We start from the raw sequence: 12621 nt of genomic DNA, 5'->3' as shown, positions 1-12621 counted from the left end.
CGAATTTGGTCCCCATGGCTGTTCTGTGTGTTTGGGTAAAGAACTGGTTGTCGAAGGTGAAGACATTGTGGTCAAGGATGAAGCGGATGAGTTGTAGGATGGCATCTGGAGATTGGCTGTTGTTGGTGTTGAGTACTGAGGCTGTCGCAGCGATGCCGTCATCGTGGGGGATACTGGTGTAGAGTGCCGAGACGTCCATCGTGGCGAGGAGTGTTCCTGGTTCAACTGGTCCGTGGGTGCTGAGCTTCTGTAAGAAGTCTGTAGTGTCGCGACAGAAGCTGGGGGTTCCCTGTACGATGGGTTTCAGGATGCCCTCGACATATCCAGAGAGGTTCTCACACAGGGTTCCGTTGCCTGATGCGATAGGACGTCCAGGTGTGTTGGCTTTGTGTATCTTTGGGAGGCAGTAGAAGTCACCCACACGGGGAGTACGTGGGATGAGAGCATGTAGGATGCTTTGAAGGTCTGGATCGAAGGTTTTGATCAGTCTGTTGAGTTGGCGGGTGTGTTCTTTGGTCGGATCTGCGGGTAACTGTCTGTAGTGTTCCTGGTTGTCCAGTTGTCGGTATACTTCTTTGCAATAGTCCATTATGTTCTGTATGACGATGGCACCTCCTTTGTCTGCTGGTTTGATGACGATGTTGCGGTTGGTCTTGAGAGCGTGGATGGCGTTGCGTTGTGCTCGGGTGACATTCTGGACTGTCTTGTGAGTGCGGCTGATGAATCTGGCATTGATGCATCTCCTGACAGCTTGAGCATACATGTCAAGCTTAGGGCAGCGACCCTCCGGAGGGGTCCAATTTGACTCTTTCTTCTTCGGTCGCTGCACTGCGGATCCCTCTGTCTGCTGTTCCGGATCATTGATTGTCTCATTGGGTTCGCTGCTGACATCTTGGGATTTGTGGAAGAATTCCCGGAGCCTCATTCTCCTGATGAATTCCTCTGTGTCTGCCGCGAGACCGATGGGGTCCATTTTGGTGGTGGGGCAGAAATTGAGACCTCGGCTGAGAACTTCAATTTCGTCTGGTTGAAGGGTGTGGTCGGATAGGTTGACGATGGATTTCCCTGTGGTTTCAACCGTGGTACCGGGGGAGGCTTGGTTGCTGCTGCTGGTGATGCCAAGTTTCTCAAGCTTCCTGTTCTTGGTGTGCATGTAGGTAGCGTAGTTCCGTTGCCTTGTTTGTTTCGCGGTGTCTCGTAGCTGGTCTGCTGCGTCCTGAGCACAGGCTAAGAACATGGACTCCATCTCGGTTTCGAGGTTGCGGCGTCTGCTGTAGAGCTGGTGTACGAGATGGTTGAGGAGTGTGCGAGAGGTACGACGGCAGAGTCTCTCAGCGTAGTCTGTGTTGTAGGTCGACTTGAGTGGGTTAGTGATCTGCAGTCCTTTCGGGATCTTGTCTGCTTTCTTGCATCTCTGTAGAAACTTGATGTCTGTGTCGATATGCGCGATCTTCTTGGAGATCCTCTCCACTTTGAGCCGGCAGTTTGTGGTGTCGATAGTAGCCATGGTGTGGAGATGCCGGAGTTGGACTGGGGTGGACAAATGTAAGAAATCACACAACACCAGGTTATAGTCCAACAGCTTTATTTGAAATCACAAGCTTTCGGAACGCTGCTCCTTCTTCAGGAGAGTGACTGCGAGATGCCACAAATGTCTGCTGCAGATCCCTGGAAGGAGTCTGAGGCGAAGAAGTTGAGGGCGCTGGTGACTTGACAGTCTTGCGTTTGACAAAGACTCCTGGGTGATGATGGGGTGCCCTGATGGATGCAGTCGATGACGCCCTGCACACATGGGAAGCCAGCCAGAGTGGCAAAGGCCAGCGTCCGCTCAGTAACACTGGTAAGGTGTGTCCACCCGCTCCTCTGGGCTGCAGGTCTTGCTCCAGCAATCTGCAAATGTCTGTGATGACCTTGCGCGATAGCCTGAGCCTCCTTTGGCACTGCTGCTCCATCATGTTGAAAAAGCACATCCTCTGCCTCTATACCCTGTGTGGGGTATCGCCTCCGGCGTGGTGCAGCCCTGCGCTGATGGCCTCTGAAGGTTGGTGTTGTTGGTGCTTCTGGTGTGCCTGCTGGTGTTGGGACTCATTTGTGGTCCGATTCTGAGGACCAAGGTGAGACAGTATAAATGGCACCCATTCTGATGTAATGGATGGCAGGTCAAGTAGAGATGACAGAAGCAATCTGTCAATGGTATGATAGGTTCTACCAATGAGGTGACAGTGGATCCTGACTTTGCTGGAAACACTTGCAACCTCTAGAAAGCTAAATCTGTGCTGACAATGCACTCAGCAACAGCATTTGCTTTAGGAAAGTGACCAGCTGTCAGGTGGGCGTTTTTATTGTACTTTTCATGCTGTGCACTAATGAGGTGGATCAGTGGCCACTCAACTTCAGGTTCACAGATGTGGTTCCCGAGCTGCATGATACCTGTGCTCATCCAGGGAAATTTGAAAGGTAGGGTTGAAAAGACTCTTAAGAGTCTGACAAGTACCATCACCACACGGACTGCAGCGGTTCAAGAAGGCAGCTGACCACCACCTTCTCAAGGCCAACTAGGGATGGGCAATAAATGCTGGCCTTGCCAGCAATGCCCAGATCCCATAAACGAATAAAAAAAAATGTACCTCATAATGATCTCAATTACCTTGACCACCTCTGCCGTTCGGGTTGCTGCTGCGCTGGCAAATGCGCCCGAGGGAAAGGCATGTGGGGGCGGGATGACGGTGGGTTCCCGACCTGTTCCAAGGTTTTTCAAATTTCCCTCCTGACCCACCTCCAATCGCGCCCGCATGGACCCCAGAAAATTCTGGCCTCGGAATGGAAAAAGTAAATTTAAAAATTTGGAAATTCCTTATTTCTCCACCAATTTTGGAATTCCTTTTGTTGTTTTGTTCCTGACAACTACTTTATCATCTGCCTTTCAGTGGGTGCAGATCTCCCTCCCCCACTGCCGCCACAAATAAGGATGTTTCCCATTGAGGGTCCCCTCTCTCTTTCCTTCCTGGAAGACGGTGAAGAGCGATGGAAAGAGGCCATGCTGGTGAGAATTAAACAGTAAAGGATGACACCCACATGCAAGCCACATTCACGTCACACTTATACAGGAACCTTTTCTTGCCTACCACATCTGGCAACTGTATGAATACATCTTCCCCATTTATACATTACTAACATATCATCAACTGAACCTTCCCAGTGCACTGAAAATCGCATCGTTCCCATTCATTCCACCAGATGAAAGCAATTTTCAAAGCTTGTAAAGAACAATGCCTGCATGCACAACAAATTTAGTGCAACCAAAATTTTAATGTAATCTGTTTTTAAGTGAGTGCCTACTAGTTTTGTTCCACTGTACTTCTTCTTGGTGCCAGTGCTTGATATGTGACTTCTTAAACCTAATCTCGTGCTTCTAATATATGCTACCTGAGTGACAAATTGATGCGCTATCAATTACTCATAAAAGACTGAGAGTTAGAAGAGTAACTAAAGGCTTTTATTAACAAAAGAATGGAGGTCTGCCTCGAGTGGTCGACCGGTCCAGAAATACAAAGGGCTGGGGAGCAGCCACCTTTATACTAGGACTTGTGGGAGGAGTCAGCCGAGGCATGTCCAGGCATGTACACAATGGAATGCAAACAGTATACAAACAGTGGTTTACCACACAAATATGCGTTAGCAGTGGTAGTAGAGGAACCTCTTCAGACTAAGATGGCCCTCATTTCAAGGCAGCTAAGATCCAAGATGGACAAACTGCAAGCTGCAACTCTTACTCTGAAGCATGCACAGCCAGGCCCTGCCTCCTTTCTACCACATGAGACAAAGCACTAAAATCTAAGTGCATTCACATGCCACTAGTACTGGGCAATGATTCTGCATGACCTCTGATCTGTGGGAAAGCAGACCTACTGGTATGAATGAGATTAGTGAAGCCCTTGCGAAAGAAAGAACTTGCATTTATATAGCATTTTTCATGACACCCCAAAGCACTTCAAGCCTAGGAATTGTCTTTTGAAGTGTAAACTCTCTTGTTTCATAGGCAAATATGGCCGCCAGTTTTTCACACAACAAGATACCACAAACAGCAGTAAGATAAATGACTAGTTCATCTGTTTTTGTAGGTGTTGATTGAGGAAAACATTGGCAAGGCCACTGGGGGAACTCCCCTGCTCTTCTTTAAATAGTGCCATGGGATCTTTTACATCCACCTGAACAGTTGCACAGAACCTTTGTTTATCGTCTTGTGGGAATTGCCAAATTCCTATCTGAAGTACTGAGACCAGGCAACTCTGGTAATTAAACGATGTTTAATACAAACTGGTGGAAGTAACAGTTAAAACGCAAGAGAACTAAACAACAGGTGTTTGCTTAAGGCTGACTCCACGAGGACTGAGTCTAGAAGCTTCCCCGCTGATGGCACGTCATCACGTTTCCCGCCATTGGGAATGTCACGTGACCTGCGTGATGACGTCATCGCGTTCGGTCTACATCTTAAAGGGACTGCGTTATTTACATACAGCAAACAAATACAGGTACCGATTCACTCTGTTAAAGGCAATTATGTACATCCATATAAGAGTCCCTTGGTGGCTCTGCCACATGCGCCCCCCCAGAATTGTCCTTAACAGTGAAAGTCAATCGAAGAGGAGGTCGGACGAGCCTGTTCGAACGACTCCTATATTCCCGGAGTCGCCAATCGCCATCGCAGCCGTGGGGCATACTGCAGGTTCGGTCTTCCTTTCGCGCAGCTGGTGCTGGTGTTTTTTGGTTGCCTTGGGCATGAAACCGCAGGGCGGGCAGCAGCATCTGGCCTTCGCGCCGAAATGGGCGTGGTAATAACACAAGGCAGATGGTGGAGGCATCGGGGCGGGGTCCCGTGGGGAAGGATGCCTCGAGGCGGCGCAATGTTGCTGCATGACCGCGTAAATAGTATCAGCTTCGGCCGCAAGCGCCACACAATCCGCAGTGTCCGACCGTGCGAGGGCCGCCTGTACCTGCTCAGGCAACTGGCTCAGGAACAACTCCCGAAAGAGGAAACATTGCGGTTCGGACCCGAGGAGTGTGAGCATCTGGCTCATTAACTCCGACGGCTTGGAGTCGCCTAGCCCGGGCAGCGTGAGCAATCGTCGTGCGCGCTCTGCCTTCGTGAGGCCAAAAACCTGAAGTAGCCGCGCCTTAAGGGTATCATACTTACTGTCGGCCGGGGGGGTTTTCCAGCAGGTTGATGATCCTCGAAGCCATGGAGCTGTTGAGTGCGGAGACCACGTAGAGATACCGGGTCTGATCCACCACGATATTCCGAAGCTCGAACTGAGCCTCCGCTTGCACAAACCAGGAGGCCGCCTGTTGTTCCCAAAACCGAGGGAGCTTCAAAGCCACTGCGTTCGCATCCATCGTGTCACTGCGTCTCGCTTCCTCCGCGAAGATTCGGGGTAACCACTGTAGGAATTGCCAAATTCCTAACTGAAGTACTGAGACCAGGCAACTCTGGTAATTAAACGATGTTTAATACAATCTGGTGGAAGTAACAGTTAAAACACAAGAGAACTAAACAACAGGTGTTTGCTTAAGGCTGACTCCACGAGGACTGAGTCTGGAAGCTTCCCCGCTGACGTCATCACGTTTCCCACCGTTGGGAACGTCACGTGACCTGCGTGATGACGTCATCGCGTTCGGTCTACATCTTAAAGGGACCGCGTTATTTACATACAGCAAACAAATACAGGTACCGATTCACTCTGTTAAAGGCAATTATGTACATCCATATAAGAGTCCCTTGGTGGCTCTGCCACAGTCTTATCTGAAAGATAGCACCTCCAACAGTGCAGCACTCCTTTAGTACTGCATGAAGATTCAGCCTAGGTTACATGCTCAAAAACTTGGAGTGGGGCTTAAACTCACGATCGTCTGACTCAAAGGCAAGCATGCTATCATTGGGCAAAGCTCGAGATGCTCGTTTGCAGCCCACCCCCATTAGTTTTAAGGCCATAAGTGTTGGTCCTCTCCAATCTGGTATGCTAGAAGACTATGGCAGTAGTCTAAGCATCCATGGCAGAATTATAGATTGTCTTTAGGGCCTTTGTCAAATGAACATACTAACAATAATGCATAGGAAAAGACGCACTGGTCTATCCCTGTCCCACACAACGGCGATGCCTTGTGCATCACAATACATACACTCCCCACCCCACCCGAAAGCCAGGTAATCTGTGGGAGAGGCGTTAAAACAAATAAAAACCCAGGCCAATTAAGGAAAAAAATCTGGAAAATTACTCTCCAACGTCCTTGGTGATTGAAACTAGTCCAGGAGACCACTCTGGCTCTGATTAATGTTATACAGTACCTACCTTTTATATGAGGTAATCGCCACCTAGCCACAAACAGGTATAATGATGTGATTGAAGGGACACTTCCAGGTGAAGGGACTGTAAAGGGCACTATATTACCTCCTGGGCAACTATGTCAAGCTTTTGAAGTGAAGCACTTCAACATAATGAAAGGAAGGTCATTGTAAGCAGCAGAAGTGCTTACTACAGTGTATATTTAGATGGAATAACTGACTCTTACCTGCCTGAGCTGGTATAGTCATTAAACATGTTGCAGGATACAGCAGCTGTGTGACTGAAATTTTAAATTAGCACTCACTGCCCTATCCATCTCCTACCACTTATCTGCTGCAGCTCTCTTTGAGATCAGCCTTCTGTCCCTTTCAAAGATGGCCTCCCGCCTGTTTCTTACCTCCTGAAGCAGCACTTCAGCACAAGCATCTGCAAAGCAGAGGGCTCTGTACCATACAGCAGTCCTTCCAGATGTTTTTAAGATGAAGAAAATTCTTTACATGCATGCTTGGTGAGAATTGGGTGAATCTGCTAAATGGAGTAGCTTACTAAACAGAGAGACAACAGGAATTTGGGGAGAGTGAGAATTTGGTGAAGAGGAGGAAGGAAGTGCTAAGTAATTTAAACCAAGGGGCAACAGTAAATAAGTAAATAGATAAATAATCAGAATAATTAATTAGACCCAAGGGGTTAAATTATCTAAGTAGAGGATACCAACATTAAAAGATTCTGAATTGCATTAAATAAAAAACTGGTATACATAAATAAAAAATAAATAATAAATAGGAGTAAGGGGATACAAAACTAAAAAATATATATGTAACACAAGTAGATAGACTTTTAAGCAAAATGATGGGACCTATGACACCCATTTTCTGCCATGTGGGAACTCCAGGACACTTCATATGTCCTGGATAACAACGTGTGCAAGAAGTGCCTCCCGTTGCTCAAACTCAAGCTCAGGATTTCTGAGCTGGAGGAGCAGCTGGAGTCAGTGCAGGTCATGTGGGAGGCTGAGAATTTCCTGAAGCGCACATTCCAGGAGGTGGTTAGCCCGCAGCTACATAGAGTTCAGGAGGGTAATGAGTGGGTGGCCATCCAACAGGGTAGGAAGAGGCAGGCAGTGCAGGAATCCTGCGGGAGTGTGGCACTCTCAAACCGATCTTCAGTGCTGAATACCGGTGAGGGTGACGACATTTCGGGGGAGTGCAGTCTTGAGCGCATCCACAGCGCCATGGGACAAATGACTGCACAGGGGGATAAAGTAGTCATAGGGGATTTGATACTCAGGGGGATAGGCAAGCATTTCTGCAGCCACCAAGGTGTTTTTTTTAAAATTTGATCCTGGGATGTGGGCGTTGCTGGCAAGGCCAGCATTTATTGCCCATCACTAATTGCCCTTGAGAAGGTGGTGGTGAGCCACCTTCTTGAACCGCTGCAGTCCGTGTGGTGAAGGTACTCCCACAGTGCTGTTAGGGAGGGAGTTCCAGGATTTTGACCTAGCGACGATAAAGGAATGATGATATATTTCCAAGTCAGGATGGTGTGTAACTTGGAAGGGAACTTGCAGGTGATGGTGTTCCCAGGCACCTGCTGCCCTTGTCCTTCTAGGTGGTAGAGGTCAAGGGTTTGGGAGGTGCTGTCTCAGAAGCCTTGGTGAGTTGCTGCAGTGCACCTTGTAGATGGTACAAGGTTAGTGAGCTGCAGGCACAAGTAGCCACATGGGATTAGTGGCAATAATGGAGATCTGGCTCAAACAAAGGGAGGAATGAGAACTTAATATTCCTGACTACAGAGAATTCAGGAAAGACTGGGAAGGAAAAAAGGGACGGGGTGACGGTATTGATCAAGGTGCACAGAGAACTGGGAGAGACAATGAGCACTAGATTAAAGAATAGTTCATAAATAGAAAGGATCAGACGGGGGCAAATGCAAAGCAGTCTAAGATAGGTTTGGAGTGCAAGTGCGTAAATGACATAGCATGGTAAATAAGGTTAGTGAGCTGCAGTCACAAGTTGCCACATGGGACTATGACATAATGGCAATAACAGAGCTAAAAACAGAAAATGCTAGAAATACTCAGCAGGTCAGGCAGCATCTGTGGAGAGAGAAACAGAGTTAACGTTTTGGGTCGATGACCCTTCGTCAGAACTGGAAAAAGTTGGAGATGGAACAGGTTTTTAAGCAAGAGTAGGGGCAGGGAAAGGAAAGAACAAAAGGGAAGGTCTGTGATAGGATGGAAGGCAGGAGAGATTAAGAGATAAAAGGGATGACGGTGTAAGGCAAAAGGAGATGGTAATGGGACAAGTTAAGAAACAGAAGGTGACTCTAGATGAAGTGTGAATGGCAATGGCAGAATAATCGACAGCTGCCATGTGAGAGAGAGAGAAAAAAAAGATAGGAGCAGAGGTTATGGTCTGAAATTGTTGAACTCAACGTTAAGTCCAGAAGACTATAAAGTGCCTAATCGAAAGATGAGGTGCTGTTCCTCGAGCTTGAGTGTAAGAGGCCGAGGATGGAGAGGCCAGAGTGGGAGTGGAGCGGAGAATTAAAATGACAGGCGACCAGAAGCTCGGGGTCACCCTTACGGACTGAATGGAGGTATTCCGCAAAGTGGTCACCCAATCTGCGTTTGGTCTCCCCAATGTAGAGGAGACCGCATCGTGAGCAGCGAATACAGTATACTAAATTGCAAGAAGTACAAGTAAATCGCTGTTTCACCTGGAAAGGAGTGTTTGGGGCCCTGGATAGTGGGAAGAGAGGAGGTAAAAGGGCATGTGTTGCATCTCCTGTGAATGCACATGAAGGTGCTGGGTGAAGGGGAAAGGGTGTTGGGGGTGATAGAGGAGTGGACCAGGGTGTCGCAGAGGGAGCAGTCCCTTTGGAATGCTGAAAGGGGAGGTGAGGGGAAGATGTGTTTGGTGGTGGGATCATGCTGGAAGTGGCGGAAATGGCAGAGGATGATCCGTTGAATGTGGAGGCTGGTGGGGTGAAAGATGAGGACAAGGGGAACCCTATCGTGGTTCCGGGAGGGAGGGGAAGGGGTGAGATCAGAAGTGCAGGAAATAGAACGGATACGGTCAAGGGCCGTGTCAACCACAATAGAGGGGAATCCTCAGTTGAGGAAAAAGGAAGACATGTCGGAAGCACTGATATGGAAGGTGGCATCGCCAGAGCAGATGTGGCGGAGACGGAGAAACTGGGAGAATGGAATAGAGTCCTTGCAGGAAGCGGGGTGGGAGGAAGTGTAGTTCAGGTAGCTGTGGGAGTCAGTGGGCTTATAGTGAATGTTTGTCAATAGCCTATCCCCAGAGATGGAGACAGAGAAGTCGGGGAAGGGAAGAGTCGGAGATGGACCATGTGAAGGTGAGGGAAGTGTGGAAATTTGAAGCAAAGTGAGTGAAATTTTCTAGTTCAGGTTGAGAGCAGGAAACGGCACCGATACAGTCATCAATGTAACGGAAAAAGAGGTGAGGGAGGTGACCTGAGTAGGATTGGAACAAAGAATATTCCACATATCCCACAAAAAGGCAGGCATAGCTAGGACCCATGCAGGTTCCCATAGCAACATCTTTAATTTGGAGGAAGTGAGTGGAGTCAGAGGAGAAGTTGTTCAATGTGAGAACAAGTTCAGCCAGGCGGAGGAGAGTGGTGGTGTATGGGGATTGGTTGGGCCTCTGTTCAGGGAAGAAGCGGAGCACCCTCAGGCTGTCCTGGTGGGGGATGGAGGTGTAGAAGGATTGGATGTCCATAGTGAAAAGGAGATGGTTGGGGCCAGGAAACTGGAACCTGTTAAAGTGGCAGAGGGTGTCAGAAGAGTCGCGGATGTAGGTGGGAACAGACTGGACAAGTGGAGAAATAATAGAGTCGAGATAGAAAGAGAGAAGTTCTGTGGGGCAAGAACAGGCTTAAATGATGGGTCTACCAGGGCAGTCCTGTTTGTGGATCTTGGGAAGGAGGTAGAAGCAGGCTGTGTTGAGTTGGGGAACTATGAGGTTGGCGGCCGTGGAGGGACGATCTTCAGAGGAGATGAGGTCAGTGACAGTCTTGGAAACGGTGGCTTGATGTTCGGTAGTGGGGTCATGGTCCAGGGGGAGGTAGGAGGAGGTGTCGGAGAGTTGGCATTCAGCCTCCGCTCGGTAGAGGTCGGTTCGCCAAACAACAACAGCAACACCCTTGTCAGCAGGTTTAATGACAATGTTGGGATTGGATCTGAGAGAATGGAGTGCTGCAAGTTCAGAGGGAGATAGGTTGGAGTGGGTAAGGGGAACAGAGAAATTGAGATGGCCGATGTCACGCCGGCAGTTTGCAATAAAAAGATCTAGAGAGGTTAAGAGGCCAGAGGGAGGGGTCCAGGTAGAACGAGAATCCTGAAAGCAGGAGAAAGGGTCAGCTGTGCGGGGGGAAGACTCCTGGCCAAAGAAGCGGGCACGGAGACTTAGGTGATGGAAAAAGAGCTCAGCGCCGTGCCGAGCTCGAAATTCATTGGTGTCCAAGAGTTGTTGAAGCATACAATCCTTGACACCTGAAATGAAGAAAAAAAGTTTTTTGTTAAAGCACCAGATGAGGTGAAGGATGAAATGGAACTGTGGACCAGGACCGCTTTGAGATAGTGAGTCGGTGCTGCTGAAGAGAGAGGTTGAGAGTGTTCATGTGGCGGCGCATAGCATTCAGCGTGGATCTCAGGATACGGAGAGAGCAGTGATTCGAGGAATGCTGAATATCTCGAAGATACCTGTAATCCTGGGTAGATCCAAAACATGAAGGGTGGAATTTCAGTTGGAATCCACGTGGAGTAAGTCGGAACCGGAGACAATTGCTGAGGAAAGATATGTGGCTGTGAAAGCGAGTTTTGGTAGATACCTGATCAAACACGAGAAGGGAAACAGAAAGCAATGAAGATGAACAAGGTAAAAGAGACAAACAGAAATCCCGTCGGAGAGAAGAGCAGAACTCCTTCAAGGTGGGCATTCCTGGAAGAGAAGTGGCAGTGAATTAAACACTAATACAAAATAACAGAGACCTGTTTCCAAAGGCGGGGAGGATTGGGATTTACTAGAATGGTACCAGGGATGAGAGACTTCAGTTGTGTGGAGACTGGAGAAGCTCCAAGTTCCCTTCCAAGTCACACACCATCCTGACTTACAAGTATATCGCCGATTCTTCATCGTCACTGGGTCAAAATCCTGGAACTCCCTACCTAACAGCACTGTGGGAGTACCTTCACCACATGGACTGCTGCGGTTAAAGAAGGCGGCTCACCACCATCTTCTCGAGGGCAATTGGGGATGGGCAATAAATGCTGGCCTTGCCAGCGACGCCCACATCCCATAAACAAATAAAAATAAAAACTGGGGTTGTTCTCCTTAGAGCAGAGAAGAGTAAGAGGAACTTTGATAGAGGTGTTCAAAATCATGAACGGTTTTGATAGAGTAAATAAAGAGAATCTGTTTCCAATAGCAGAAGAGGACACATATTTAAGGTGATTGAAGAACTGGCTTGCCCAGCTTTTTCCAAGAATAATAATTTACACTTTAACAATCTAAAAAGTCTGCACAGAGTATCACCAATGAAACTTCACATGCCACATCTCCTGTCCGTTCAATGATCTCCCAAGCAATGTTGCAAACTGCAACTCTCCGGGCAAGATTATTTACCAGATATATGCTGGTTTTCCAGCGGTACTGAGGCAGGCGGGTCTGGAAAGTCAGGTGGGCTTCATATCGCTGGCTTCCCACCCATTTCTGTGCCCATAGCAACCTTCTGGCAACACTTTCACTGGATGCTGGAAGGTCCCATGCAAATGTAGAAGGGCCTATTCAAATAAGGCAATAAAATTGGAGTGGCGTCATACGTCACATTTTCATTCATTACCACCTTAGCAAGGCTGTGTGCTAGTCATGGCAGCATTTTACTGCGTCCGCTATTGCTAGGGCCAGTGAGTGCAATCGATCGTGCGATAATTGATGCATTCTCTGCTATCAATAGATTTTGCCAGTGTGTTCATAGGCCCCACATTTCATTAGCCCAGCTGGCAGCGGGCCCCTTTTAAAACTGCTGTAGGTGTCTTGAGCCATGCAACAGCAGCGATCTTCGGGCTCCCTCTACCACGGCTTCCATGGCGCCAGTGGAACCACTGCCAACAGCCCACTAAGAAAATTAGCATATGGTTGACCCCAGAAAGTTTGTTGGAGTCAGCAGCTGGTCACCAGCGCAGATGGCTATCCCACCCCACCACACTTTTAATGGCATTGTTGCCAAAACAGAGCATTCTGTCTATTTA

At 48.3% G+C, this 12621-nt stretch overlaps 1 protein-coding gene across 1 annotated transcript in view; it reads left to right on the top strand.

The window, feature by feature from the left end:
• Nucleotides 1-12621, top strand: part of fbxl13 (F-box and leucine-rich repeat protein 13) — a 301931-nt gene that overhangs the window by 195757 nt on the left and 93553 nt on the right. The window lies entirely within an intron of this gene.

The sequence above is a fragment of the Somniosus microcephalus genome, chromosome 17 (assembly GCF_052327205.1).
Source record: "Somniosus microcephalus isolate GS21.2 chromosome 17, FLI_Smic_1.0, whole genome shotgun sequence".
Taxonomy (NCBI): Eukaryota; Metazoa; Chordata; class Chondrichthyes; order Squaliformes; family Somniosidae; genus Somniosus; species Somniosus microcephalus.
Note: the sequence above shows the minus strand (reverse complement) of the source record. Positions and strands in the feature narration are given on the sequence as shown.